This window comes from Mastigoproctus giganteus, chromosome 3, assembly GCF_048544385.1.
Source record: "Mastigoproctus giganteus isolate SK-2022 chromosome 3, ASM4854438v1, whole genome shotgun sequence".
NCBI classification, from domain to species: Eukaryota; Metazoa; Arthropoda; class Arachnida; order Uropygi; family Thelyphonidae; genus Mastigoproctus; species Mastigoproctus giganteus.
This window is the reverse complement of record NC_143577.1, coordinates 37,451,814-37,467,212: the sequence shown is the minus strand read 5'-3', so window position 1 is coordinate 37,467,212 and position 15,399 is coordinate 37,451,814. Positions and strand designations below refer to the sequence as shown.

The window sequence follows — 15,399 nt, the reverse complement described above, 5'->3', positions numbered from 1 at the left end:
GAGGGGAACTGGTGAAACATAAGTTCAATGCCGTAATTGAATAATGCAGTCAGAATTCAACTCAATATATTTCCACTATATTAGAGAATAGACCCTTCGATGTCGATGAGAGTTCTGAGTTTAGTTTGCATTTTCTGGACAGAATTCATGAAATGGTATTAAAGTTTCATTGAAGATAACATACCAGAAGGTAGACCGAGGCTTTGATGGAAACATCTATTCAGAATATATTGCCTAACTTTTTTTAGGGTAGCACATTGCTTGTTGTACCTGTTGTGTTCACCATGCCTCTGTCTGTCTGCATGGAAAAACTCGACCACACTACCCAAACGTTCCTCCAACCAGTGGTACGCAGTGGTTTGAGGAACGAATGTGTAGTGTGGCGGATGCTCAGAAACGAAATGTTCTCCGTTTGTGCATAAAATTCTTCTCTGCTATTTTTTTTTCTCCTTACAAATCAAGAATTTTTACTATTCGATAACACATCTGAAATGTAGCGCATTGTGTACAGCTAACTTATTAAAATAATGCATATTCCAAAAAAGGTGTGTATATTATAAATATTAATAAACAAACAAACAAACAAACAAAAAAACAGTTAATTTTCTTTTATTGATCATCAAGCAGTTGAGCTACCCGTTTTTTCGCCAGGTTTTTGAAATATTTACATAAAATTACATGGTCTACTTCTTTGGTAACTTCCATCATTATCATTCCAAACGTGGTTCCTACAGATTTTATTAGTTCATCGTAATAATTTACCAAATAAAAGATTGTTCATCCCATCCAGTGTTTACCCAAATAATTCATCGTCCGCTTATGTAATTTTTCCACGTCGTTTTTTGGCGAAAGCGGAAAACGCTTTTCTGAATCAATGTTTATGTACACTGCGTTATTAAAAGTAATAGGACACAATAGGATAATAACATGATATGAAAATAATTGACTTAAGATAAATGATGCATAGGGCGTTATAATAGCTCAGTTATTGCAAAAGATTCTACATGCTTTTATAGAAGCATGTAGAATATTTTCTGTGTCAAAATGTCTTGAATGGAGTGTGTGTAAGCAGGAGTATTGTCATAGTGAAGAAATCATCCTTCAAAAATTAATAATGAGCGATAACCTGTATGTTGGAAAAATAAGCAGCATTGTTTTCCAAATTTCACCAAACATTCGCTGTGGATGGGCTGAGTTTGGTGATTTCGGATGAGACGACTGAATTTTCAATGCCACAGCGTACACTCAGGTTTCAACGCCAGTAAAAATACAACCGGTAAATTAGGGTCAGTTGCTCCCTACCTTTCAGTTTCGCCCACAGTTCTCGACGATGTACCCTTTGGTCATCACTCAACAATCTTGAAACAAATTTTGCTGACATTCCAGCTTTCCAATGTTAAATTTAAATCAAAATCGCCTGGTATGGTCTAAAGGAGATTTACAGAGATTTCCTAGCTGACGTCGACGACCAGAACGAATACTTTAAATAAATAAATAAATCTTTATTTGTCCTGCCAAGATACATAAGTGTTACATTGGTGAGAGACAAATTCCCTTCATGGCAGTATATGCCAGCGGATTTAGATATAATACAATATAAAGGAATAAAAACATACATTTGATTAGATTAATATAATATAAAGGAATATAACAACACCACCACTGAATACATTATATACGTGGTACACTTGTTCACATAAGCACAGCATTGAGTCACAGAGTTATTCCAGAAACATTGAACTGTTAGGCGACAATAGCCTGAGCGAACCACATCGCGGTTTGTTTCCTGTACTTCGGATCTTCTATTAGCCTTTCGAGGTCAATTCCAATTTGAGACAAGCTTTGGATTGATTCCAACGCCTTGGATAGTATGAACCTATCGGCCATCTTCGGCCTTTTGGTTTCGTACTCAGAGATTTGGTGCCTCTTAAGACAGATGGCGGGATGTGCCACTCACAAAGCTGCCAGAAGCACCGTGATGTTATCCCTCCAGTCATCATCTTGATTGTGGTTATCGTTATCAGTCGTTTCCAGGCAATAATGTCTGGTAAACGCTGTATTTTCAGCTTTTCAGCAAGCTGCGCTGTCCTTAACTGATGGGAGGATAGTGTTTATTGTTGGCCCACTTCAGGAGCCAGAATTCAGTCGCATATATACTCCTAATATGGGTAGGGGTTGCTGTCGCCCACAATCCAGCTCGTACAATATGGCCAAATACACCGTTCTTCTTATATATCTTGCGGTTGTCACAGTTTGTTTCACGTGCAAGCGGTGTTGTTTGGTTATCCAACGAAGATAGTTTAATCTATTTACAAGCCCGTCAACATGGGCCGTGAGCGTAGTTTAGTGTCAAATATTATTCCCAGATCTCTATGAGTTGTGACAATTGGGATAGGTGTTCCATTTAGTTCTGGATATACGAGTGTAGGTGATTTTTTTTTGAGAGAGTACACCACCATTACAGTCTTCTGTGGATTTAGGGCTAGGCCAAATTTTTCTAAGTATATTGATGGCTGCATAATCTTATGATTTATCTGATCACACACTACACTGTTAGACAAGGCTGGTTGGATGGTCGCCAATATCTTAATATCATCTGTGTATGTGTATACATCATCCCTGCCCTCGCAGAGAGGAATCATCATTGCGGTAAAGAGGAGTCCGGATAAGACGTCACCTTGTGGAACTCCTGCATGGACTGGTCGTTGGAGGATCTGACTATCTGTATGAAAATAAATGGGTCGACAAGTTAGTAGGGACTGCAGGAATTTCAGCAGGTTTCCTTTTATTTGGAAGGCATGCTGCAGCAAACATAGTAGGGCATGTACATTGAGAATATCAAAGGCGGACTTTATATCAGCATAAATTATTGCAGCTTCATTTCCGGCTTGGAAAGCGTTCGGTATCACGGTCTGCACTGTAAGGAGGTTCGTTATAGTTGACCTATTAGATATAACATATTGGATTTGTTGAGGCTGACTGGCCAGGATCTGATGCGTCAACTTTGTGAGTAGAACTTTCGTCAGTATTTTCAAGAGTGTAGATGCAATGGATATAGGCCTATAGTGCTCCATGTGGTTACGGTTTGAAATTTTTGGCATAACGATGACAGCATACTTATTCCAGTTTTCAGGGAAATTTTTATTAACTAGTATAGTTATAAAGAGCTTGCAGTGGTTCAATTAGGTACAGGCTGAGATACTTTACGATGGAGTGAGCAACCCGATGGACTCCAGCTGCCTTAGTGGCCTTGAGGTAGTTACTGCCATGTATCAGCGCTTCTTTTGTGATTCCAGCTCATTATCAACCGACTCCAGCTCATTATCAACCAACGGAACCCACTCAACCCCCACGACCTGCGACTGATGATGTATGTTGGAGAATCTACTGATGTGGTCCCTCCAAGCTTCACCGTCACTTCGCTTATATGTGTCATTCCTATGCCTACACCGGGATGGCTTTCCCTTGTCAAGTGTATCTTTCGTATAGCTGTTGACTGCTTTAGATTTTTCCCTGTTAAATCTTGCTCTGGCAAATGAGTAGTTAATTATATCTTGTGTATCATTTGATAGTTTCCATTTCCTGTGCAGAGTTTGCTTTAATTTAAACAGGACAGTTAGGCTCGTGTTCCACCAGGCTCTCGATCTTGATGAGATCCGTACAAGTTTGGAAGCCGCAAATTCTGCAACAGAGTTGATCCAACTGGTTAAGAGAGATGTTGCGAGTAAAGCGTCACATGTTAGTAGGCAATTCCATGGAATACAGCTAGCAGCATATAGGCATTTATTCGGGTCCAAAAAGGCTGGAACTTTAGCAACATTTTACCTCTGAGACAGGGGCTTAACACACAACTGAACAACTCGATTTTTAAAGCACGTGCTGCTCATTAGTTTGGTGGAGCAGAAAGGGAATCGAACCTGTAATGGCGTTCTATTACTCGCCATCTCGGTCCTCTACCTCTACCACTTTCTTTGTAATAAATAAACTCTTAGAACTTTTCGATCCGACCTCGTACCCTACAAATTTCGTAACTGTCGATAACTGAATAGGCTGAATATCCTCCTCCCCAAAAAAAAGGGAATGAATAGTTCCAGTCTTTAGCAAATAAACAATAACAAGGGCACACACGACTGGAGACAATTTTTCTGTAGCGCTAAACTTGGTAATTCATACGCCCGTAGGGAAAAGCTACAAAGCATAGCTATGCGCATGCGTTGGCTATTCGTTGTATGGACACAATGAGAGCCAATTTTAAAGTGGGAGGTCGCTTCCTCCTTGAGTTGAACACAGTTATATAACATTTAATCATTTATTAACATCGATTGTTAATACAGAATAAATTCAAATCACTAATAAGGTAAACAAATATAAATATAAGCCAGTAATAAACAAAATAAATATGTATCAGTAATAAATACAAAAGGTACTTACGTAGCAGGGCCAATGGTCCATTGGCACTTTATAGCCAACCGTTCCTGGTTAAATACTGTAGTTTAAGATCTTACTGAAAAGTGCAGCTATACTTGGACGTGTGAAAATAATTTTTACGTTGCAATTTTGAATGGTGATCGTCAGAATGTTCGCCGCTGTGAGTTCTGCACCAAACACGATCTATGGCGATGTTTACTTAGCAAAACCTGTTTATCTTGAGTAACACGAAAAATAAACAAATCGTTTCCTTCAATTTCTGGTACGTGGTTTTTGGTATCTTGTTTTTATAAGATAGACGAAAAAACATTTTCAGTGAAGCTGTACTTGGAATGCCAGAAACGATTTCATTTTTGAAGTGTGTACTCTATATATCGCATTTACATTTTTTTTTTATTAATTTGACTAAAATTACATTAAAATATTTTTTCTTTAATCGTATCGAGCCATTTATTTAATATTTGTTGAAATTATCTAAATATTGAACTAGTATTGATATACCAATATTTGTATTGAATAAGATAGATAAAATTGGCAATAAACAATAAATAACTTTAAATAAAAATTACAACAGAAATAATAAAGGAGCTGAGGGGAAGTCGGGTATGTTAAATGAATCATAAATAATAATTTTTGGAAAGGAGGAACCTCGATAATCCGAAGACAATAAACGCTTTAAATTGCCTTCGTATTATCGAGGTTTTAATTGTTTATTGGCAATAAATAATTTTAATTGTTTATTGTCAAATTTTAATAAACAATTTTAATAAGCAGTTTTAATTGCAAAAAAAAAAGTTTAATTGACAATATTTTGATTTTAATTGTTCATCGCCAATCTTTTTACTGTGAACGTCTTCTCTGTATTTCCTAAATAGTTTTAATACTTCGGCCACACGAAAGGACAAGATAATCTACCACATTTCATATAATTTTGAAGTTATATCTATGTAATATCTTCATGGATTCGCGTAGGTAACAAATTAAAAATATTTAAATTATTTTCTTTAAATAAAAAAATATTTGAACATAAATTTTTAAAGCACATTTCATGAGTATAAAGGATTTATAAAAAATTAATAAATAAATTATAAAATATGCTTTTTAATTTTATGATTTCATATAATCAGAGTTTGTCCTGGTCCTTATGAAAAGTTTTATGAAAAATTAACTTAACCGAAGTACTTTATATCGAGATTTTACTGTATAAGTATCAAGGAGAAGTTAATTAATACAATTATTAATACTAGGATCTGTAAAATAAATATTAAAAGTCATAAACTGGCATCATTTTCCCCAAAATCGCTTAAATTTTCCTTCAAAGAGTTTAGAATTTAAACAAATTTAGGTATTTCAAAAACAAGCCTCAACTATTCGGTTTTGGCGCATTAGAAGACCACCAGACCCAATTTTCTCTACTATGTCGTGTCAAGAAGGGAACTAGATCGTTGCCTAAGGGTCTTTAGTAGCTTCAAATATTCTTCTCAAAGTTCTGTCTTTAATTAGAAAATTCTTAGCATACCTACCACTTTAGCTGTTAGAATCTCGTAAGTGTCGAAATTTATCAGAATTAATTAAAAGGAAAGCACCCATACGGGACTTATGTAGGAGACAATAAAGTCTGAAACAGCCGAAAAATCAAAGATACATCGATGAAGGAGAAATAATTAGAATTCTCGCAATTCGGTCTCTGTGTCTGGCATCTCTGACTGGTAATTGTCAGTAATATGTGGTCTTCTACAGGTGATGCCAAAGTCTTAATTGGTGAATACTGGAGCCGCTTTGCGGTCAAAGGCTGACAAACTAATTACTCCTCTAATCTTGTTTTACGACATCGCTAAGTAGTTAGCGGTTGTCAATTCTTTTCGGAGATATTTCTTTCTTTGAACCTGAATTTAATTCTCAAATCTAATAAGTTCGTCAGAAGTGCATTGTTATCAGTGAATTTAATCCCAACAAGAAAGTACAACAAGATTTTCTTGTTGTACGTGATCAAAGAAGTTCAGAAGATAGAGAGAATACAAGAAGCATCATCACCATATTTAGCAATCACGCGCTTGAACCCCGGTCACTCAAAGCACGTGTACTTATGCACCAACGTGGATGACCACTAGATTACTGCGGCCTACCACAAAAGAATTATGGTACACTCCTGCTTATTTAAAAATGCACTGAACTTGACGACATAAAATTTAAAATTATATAAAATTTAAAATGTTTGCAGAACCGTTAATTATGAATGACATATTTTTATATATTTAAAAAGGTCTGAGTACATTTGTTCATCGTGTTCAAATCTCGATTGTCCAATCAGGATCTTTCCATGTAGCTCGTTTTAAAATAAAATAATAGATGAGTTATTTGACCAAGGTTTCTTAGAAACAACTTTGTCTATCGTTCATATATAAGAAATTAGGATTTTATGTTGGCTTTTTCATGTCAGATGCCCACAATTTCCATCGCAATACAGAACTTCTTCCTGCGGAAGGAGCGTGAGAAGAAGCAACAACATGAAACTTTATATTCACAAACGTCAGAAAGGTTGTAGCATTTCAACTATTTAGGAATACGGTTCGAGGATTACAGAAATAAATAAATAAATGATGGGACTAGAAGAGTTTGTTTATTTATTTAGTTTACACGGTAGAATAAGTAATTGTTGTTACTCTTTAATGCTGAAGTTCAAAAAGCAATAGAATTATCTCTAACAAAGATGTGTAACATAAAGTCTGTATTCGTATAATTAAAATTGTAAATGGATTTTCATAATAATAATAATAATCTTTTTTAATAATTTTCATCATTTAGAGAAAAATAAAAATTTTCAAATACCTAGGAAGTATTGTTAGTACAGAACTCAAAATTTGAATGCATGGTTTTATGATTCGCAGCAGAATGAAATTTGCCTTCACAACGAGTTCCATGATTTTGCACTAACCTGGACACGTGGTTTCACCACAATTATCTCTAATTATTAGCAAAACTCAAAACATGGAACGCATTGCCCTGGTATTGCACTACGTTCAAACAAATCTTTTAAGTAACTGGAAAATTAACCTTTGGCGATGCTGTTTGTTTCAACGTAGTGCAAGACGAAAGAAATAATATCAACAAAGGTTAATCTGCCATTTATTTTACGTTTGCCATGTTTCCTAGTGAAACACGAGAAAAGAAATTACTTCAAAATAATAACTATGACTATGGAAAATAAGCATGTACCATTCTGAATTTCCTTGGGAAATTATCAAATAATAATTAAATAAATCTATTAAATATTAATGTATTAAATAAATTACGTTATGAATATTTAATTAAATCTGCAGCCATTCTCAATCCACTGTAGGATGGGGAAATGAAGAAGAAGAAAAGTTGCCTCTATGAATTTGAACTTGGACAGTAAAAGGATGCGCACTGGTTGCGGCACGTGTTCAAACTGGTTTGGTAGAGGGCGGGAATTACAGAAGCCAATTCAGAAGAACAGTGTCCATGGAAGTATCTACAGAAAAGGCATGAAACAGAAACCGAACTTTCCCAGATTTGGGAACAATATTCCATGATAGGGCTGATTACCATTTCTACAGAGTGAGCAGCTTTTTGGAAGAAAAGCAACGCCGAGAGCAGAAGAGAAACCCAATTTTTTAGATGCAGAGGACACAATATTTGTGATGTACTTATGCTAAGAAAGATTAGCAGTCAGGTTAATCCCTAACAGATTTAGGTGATCTTGTATAGAAATCTGAGTGACATCGAAGATGAGCATAGGAGTAGAAGAATCCTTTTTGCGAGATATATGACAGGACTGAGTTTTAGAAGGATTGAAATCAACTAAGTTATCTTTGCCCGACTGGAGAATTACCGAGATCAGAAGTTAAGGAATTGGTAGTGGATACTGGAAAAGTTGAAGCAGTTTAGGCAGGGCAAGGATTCTCAAACCAAAAGGTGGAATTCAACGTGCTATCATCAGAAAAACTATGGATTAGATTCCAGTCAGTGGAAGAAGGTCATTAATATGCAAGAGGCAAAAGAGTTTGAGAAAGAACTGAACCATGGAGAACACCTGCATTAGTGAAGAAGTTAGAAGACAGAGAGCCATCTATTATCACCCTCAGTGAGCGGTCAGAGAGAAGCTGGATACCCAATTACAAAAAAAACATTTGGAAAACCATAAGATGAAAGCTTATTTATAAGACCTTTATTGCCAAACATGATCAAAAGACTTTGACATAACAAAAGCAATTGCTTGAGCTTCACCAAATGTTTCTATTGAATTTGTCCATAGATGGGTAACATAAGCCAGAATATCAGCAGCGGATCGACACTGACGAAATCCATACTGGCGATTATTCATCAGATGGAAGGCGTCTAGATAATAAAAGGGTTGGTGGTTAATTGATCTCTCCATTTCTTTAGAAAGAGTAGAAGTAAGTACAATGGGACAATAATTGGATGGGAGGGATTTGTCATCCTTTTTAGGAACCGGGTAGATATGAGCATATTTCCAGAAGTGATATAAGAAAGTGTAAAAAGGTGACACAGAAGAGAAATAAGCTCAGGAGCAAAAGAATCACAGGTTTTGAGAACAAACGGAGAAATACCATGAAAACCCGGCGCCTTATTGCCATCAACACTTTTAAAATTCTTCTCACATTCCTTTGACGGAAGACCACGGGAGACATTGAAAGGAATGTACTGGAAATAGTGGGAGGTAGTTTACCAGGATCATCAATACGCGCGTTAGAAGACAAGCAGAATGCTAGAAGGTAGGCTTTATCTTTATCCAAGTTGAAAATACAGCCATTCAGTTCTGATAGAGGTGTGAATAGAGATGGGCAAAAGTTGCTTTGAAAAGAGACCAGAATGCCAGACTAACATTTGGACAAGAAGAAAGTTTTCGACTCTTAGCTTTGTCCACATCTGCTCTGGACTGATTAATAACTGTTTTACAATGGTTGTGAGCTTTGGTGTAGGCAGAAATTGAACCTGTAAATTTGTAAGTAAGCCATTTGCGATATGCAACTTCTTAACCAGTCTTAGGGATTATTTTTAGAAAACTAAGGTTCAGATAAAGGTGAGATTTTAAGGTCTAGTGTAGAATGAAATACAAGGATAATTTCACTGACACAATCTGAGCAACCGTTGACATCAGAAGATTTAAAACAATAATCCAACCAAGGAAAAGAAATCTTGCAGAAAGCCTCAGCATCTTGGACCAGCTGTGTCTGTGTGACTAGAAAACGGAAGCCAGCTCACGTTGTGAACATTAAAATCACCAAGGCAAATTACCTCAATGTTAGGAAAGTTGGACTGTAGAAAGTAAAGTTTCAAAGAGAGGTAGTCAAAGTGTTCCAAGGGTTTAAAGAGTTTCAACGATAGAGGCAACAGATGAACGTGACAGAATGGGGTAGACAGTATTTCAGCAAGAGAAGATAGAAAATAGGAGATTCTAAATTACCAAGTCTCTGACAGAGAACATCAGAGCGAACATATGCACAAGTACCACCTTTGAAGTGAAAGGATTCGTACTATGAATAATTAGGGCAACTAAGATGAGCAGTGGTTGAATCATCTGATAATTAGGATTCTGTCAGAAAACGTACGTGGATTTGGTAGGATGTAAGTGGAAATGGACGTCATTGAGATTGGAACTGAGACCACGTGTATTTGTGAAACGAACGAGGAAGTGTTTGGAAAGTTTAGATCTTTTCCCAGATAAGTTTGTTCTATTAATTTGACTATTCATGATGAATTCATTAGTAAGAAAAGGGGAGAGAGGACATGTCGTATGAAGTAATGAAAATTTGGATATGTCGCACACATGGGAAGAACATACTCAGTTTCTTAATACAACGTGGCCTCGACAATGTCTCCCGCATACACACTACTCGGACTTCCTCCAGTCACTATCTGACAGAGTAGAGGCCACGAGAATATACTAGCTTATCCGGTTGCCTCGTAGAGAGTTACCAATAGGTTCTGTACGGTAGACTGTCTAGCGCCGGCCTGCGAACACCGTTTTAGAGCTGCACTCTCGAAATATACAGCTCAGGATTCTCATCATAACCTCAAAAGACATCCATCATACTGAATGGTGGAAGAGATGGTGGAGGGGCTGGGGTTGTCAGCGCTTTGTTCTGGATTCTAAACATGAATTCCACCATTTCAATACAACCGTTACTATAGTTGCATTACTGTGAATATTTTTCATTTCAATTCAGTAATACAACCATTACTATGGTTGTATTACGGAAAACGTTGGAATAATCTGTTGCAATATGATTTATTAATTTGAATTACAAAAAGGACTAATTTCAGATTTCAAATTTTCACTTGATCTAGAATATTTTACCTTTTTAAACAATTTGTTAATATATGCTTGCACAGTTATACAAACGCTCAACACTTTTCAGAACTGCCTAAAGTAATGTTACCCAGCGTGTGTGTGTGTGTGTGTAGATGGGTGGGTTTCAACACCAAAACGACCAGTCTATTTTTGAGATCTATCCTTTTCTTTAAGGTGCCATCCGAAACATGTCATTGCCACTTCTTCTTATCTTTCTTGACAAATCGGGTCGATTGTAAAAACACTTCAGAGTGCTTTCTCCCAAACTCTCTTTGCAGCGATAACTAGAAATGCGAAGTTCGTGATGCTAACTTCAATTGCAAAGATCTCTAGCTAAAGACACACGCTCTCACATTGATAAATATTCCCTTAGAAGCACTGCGTCTCAACCTTTTTTTCATACAGCGAACATCTGCGGATATTTCACACGAATAAGCTTAATTACTATATACTTAATGACATTTAAACAAAAGCGATTATATTAATTACGTCTGACATCAATAGGAATTTTTCTTTCATCTAAGATCCTTCTTAACACGAATATATTGTAATAGTAGACAATACAGTTGTACATGCTCACAGAACAGGACTTCTATGACCTCTGCTTACCATTGCGTACTTTCAGAAAGTGCTTTTACTTTCATTACAGCTTAAACACTGACTGACCAGTCGTATTTTTAATACCACTACCGCTTAATCGCGAATAACTCTCTAAAATGTTTAAGTTTGTGTTTAGTCTGATAAACGAGTAAACAAACTCGTACAATTTCTATTTACACCAGCTGAGGAAAACTGGTATTCCTATATAGTATGGGACATCCATAAATACTTGGGTAAATATTCATTTATTTTCAATACAGTACAGTCTTCAGCAAGTGCTGGAATTAGCGTAGTCTGGTTGCAACATTGGCACTTAGAGTATTTGGTTCAGCGAAGCAATAAAGAGACAAGCGTCTGAGAGTCGCTTGATGCGAGACATTAACAATACGTGTCTGATACTTGGAACCGAAGTGGAGTGCAGATTATAAACAATCTTGAGTCACTTGTGCTCCCTACCGTGGTGAGAGATTTCTTTTAATGATAATGCAGAGATGTTACAGTGTCTGGAGAAAGAGTTGGTCCACTTTTTCATCAGCATTAAACGACAGTCCCTGTTTTTATTAGAATGTTTATTGGTTAAGTGGGGATTGCTTAAGAGGAAGAGACAAAATGGTTGTGGAAAGTAACGAGGGCAGGCAAATCCTCGGGTTTATACCAAACTTCAGTTGTTGGTTGATCACAGCCAATGCGTAATTGTTATTTACTTCGTATTTTCGACGCCATCTTGCTTGATAAATAAATTTCCTGGGATGGTACAAATATGTAGATATAAACTATAAACTATACTTTACACTACTGTGCAGTTTTTAAAATTTTATTTATTACTCTAAAGTGTCTAAGATATAAAACTAATAAATACGCTCAGTGCTGTGGTTATAAACTTTTATAAATGGACCAGAATTTGCAATAAAGAACTTATAATATTGTCCACTTTCTTTCTTTTAAGTACTCATAATTAACCGGGGCCAGTCAAGGGTTGTAGAAGGAATATGCCAAAGGAACGGGTAAAATAAATAAAATTATCCACTGTATTTGTCCACTTCTTCCAATAATTTGTCCAGGCCTTCAAACGATTAAAGATTTGAAGGATAGGAAAATTTATTAGAAAAAAATATTTCAAAAAATCTTAAAATAAAAATACCAATTTTGCTTTCTTTAATTTACCTAATACAAACTATTAAAATTTATCATAACTACAGTTGAGTCTATAATTTAAATCTCCTGAATGGTTTTATATGAAAGTCTTTTATTTTATTTATTTATTATTATTTTTCTTTCAATTTCAATATCTCTTTTAATAAGCGAAAATAATTAAGTCAGTAAATATACTATTTCACATATAAATACATATTTAATTTAAAACAAATATTTTAAATAATTTCTGTCTGTTGTCACATGATTTTGATTTAGTTTAAATGAGCTAGTATTTCGAAAGAGGAAAAAAATTAATAATACAATTAAAATATTTAGTTTAAACGTTGGAGATTGCGAGCGCCATCTTTCGGAAGATTAGTGTAACTTGTTAGTATATATAATACATCATTCACTTAAGAGTGGCAATACCTCTAAAACAAGACATTTCCTTTCCCTTTAGAATTATTAACTATTAAAAATGTCACTTTGACTTTCTCATCCAAAAGAGCATTCATCAAATTCGTTCTCTTGCTACTGATATAAGCTAATACTGTTTAAAGGAACCATGCTTCGCAGTTGTATTTTAAAACAAATTATAATATCCTTCTGTCGAAAACGTAATAAATTACAGTCTGAGAAGTGTCACAGGGGATAGCATAAAATTTAAGTTTATGCAACTTAGGATACAAATCCCTTTACTCTTCAAATATAAAAACTAAATCCGTATATAACGAACAGCTTTAAAGTAATATTTTCCATTTACAAAACTTGTTTTAAGATTTAATATGAAGCATGAGCAATATTGTACGATAAACTATTTAAGTAAATAACAACATTAACATAATCCACTTACATTCATGGACGAAGTAAACAATTATATCTTCAAGTACCTCTGGACTTGATCTTGGGACAACGAAGGACTGCACTAAACTCCCAATGTCTCGCTAGAAAAGCAGGAGAACGTGCTTTCTCTAAGATACACAGATTGATGCTCGCTGTTCGTTTGAATAAAGGAAAATGCGCTTGCGCGTACTGGCAAGATGCGTGAATCACAAGGGATTACAGCCATCGGATGTTCACAGAATAGGCCACACAGATGGCAATAATACGTTAGTAATATGTGAAAAATGGAAAAATCGACTGCCCTGGTCAGTAAAGAAGAAGTGAGCTAAGTATTTCTCTCCCCCCAATCCCTTCAACTGAGGCACAAGAAGATTAAGCGCGATCTCTTTTTCTCTTTCTCTCTTGTACGTTTCTAGTGGATGAAAGGTTATCAAAGAAGAAAGTGAATTTGATTTGAAAGATGAGGTCACAAAATAAAATAAGAAATATTCTTTTGGGGACACATAAAGAGATGGAAAATATTAGATGTACAGTGCGTACCGCGAGGGGAATAGCGGCTGAGTGGAAATGAATGATTATTTGATCTTTGTCGCTATGCATTAGATATACAGAAAAATGAAGTCGTCGGTGACTTCCAAGAGACTTAAATTAGTTTCGTGGCCACACTGCTGCATCAACATGTTGCGACAGACTGTTTGAATATTAATGATACTATAAAAACGTCTGTATATTTGTTTTTCACATCCTTTCAACTGCTCTGATTGGATAGAACTGGAATGAAACTCCATCAGAAAATTAACAAGTTTTTGTTGCTTTCGTTTCTCCTGAAATTCTTTCGCATTCAAACCAAAACATTTCTTTGGAATAAACTCCAGGGATTGCTCGCGTATAACCATACTTATTTGAGCATTTCTTAAGTTTTTTGAAAGTGTCTTAATACAACTTATTAGAAACACCTTGTAGTAAGTATGCTATACATCAGGATTTCTTTTATATAATGGAAAAATTCTTAATTACCCCAAAATAAATATTTATTTTATTTATCAAAGAATTCTTAAGAAATTAATTTTTAAATTATTCATTTGTAGGAATTATTAACTGACAAAAAAGTATCATCCAAAAATATTGCTTACTATTTTGGTATTCTTTATAGTTATCTTTTATTCATTTGGTAAATAAATTGTCTAATTGCTGGGTATTTAACAAATAACTGGCTAATTTATAAAACATTAACTAATCTCACTATTAATAACAACAAATTTCGATATGTCATCGTATAATTTTGATTAATTAAAATAGGTAGGATCGCCGTCTTCCCCACAGTAAATGAAAAAGACTTGAGTTCGAGTCCCGCCGATGATGTGAGGAATGTTTATATGCCTCTCTCAAAACGTGGCTGAGCGAGGGTAACATGGAACAAACAGTAGATGTATAAGGTGTCTGAAAAAAACTTTCATTATTAGAAAAGTCCATAACTTTGGATGTGAAATAATAATAATAATAATAGTAATAATAAAGCAGCACTCTACCAGTACCAGGCCATAAGGAAGATAGACAAGCGGCATACCCCAATAAACCTAAGAGAGGAATTCCCTCCCACCCAGACGGAACAAACGAAGCTAGAAAGATGGACAAAGAAGACGCTCCCTGGTAGACACTACAATGACCTCCATCAAGATCACATATATAAAATAGCTTACAATGTATGGCTCACGAGCGGGACGCTCTTCCACAAGACTGAAGGATTCATGCACACCATCTAAGAACGGGTAATCAACACCGCGAACTATGGAAAATACATCGCAAAGGAGCCCGGAGTGTCAGATGACACATATCGACGATGCCACTTGGCCTCAGAAACGATCCAAGACATCACCCCAGGATGTAAGATGATCACCCAGACAGAGTGCACTTGTAGACATTACCGGGTAGCCAAGACACTAATAGACAAGACAATCCCGCAAAATAGGCTGGACATAACCCTTGTTGACAAGAGGGAAAAGCCTACCTATAGAATTGACATAACCGTGCCCAACACCAGCAACCTCCAGAAAACC

At 35.8% G+C, this 15,399-nt stretch overlaps 1 protein-coding gene across 1 annotated transcript in view; it reads right to left on the bottom strand.

Annotated features, from left to right (window-relative positions):
* Window positions 1–13,434, bottom strand: part of LOC150087887 (GTPase-activating Rap/Ran-GAP domain-like protein 3) — a 459,270-nt gene extending 445,836 nt beyond the window's left edge. Inside the window, exon 1 of the mRNA XM_090369244.1 lies at window positions 13,353–13,434. The gene's annotated coding sequence lies outside the window, so the exon portion shown is untranslated. The remainder of the gene's footprint in view (window positions 1–13,352) is intronic.
* Window positions 13,435–15,399: the final 1,965 nt, after the last annotated feature.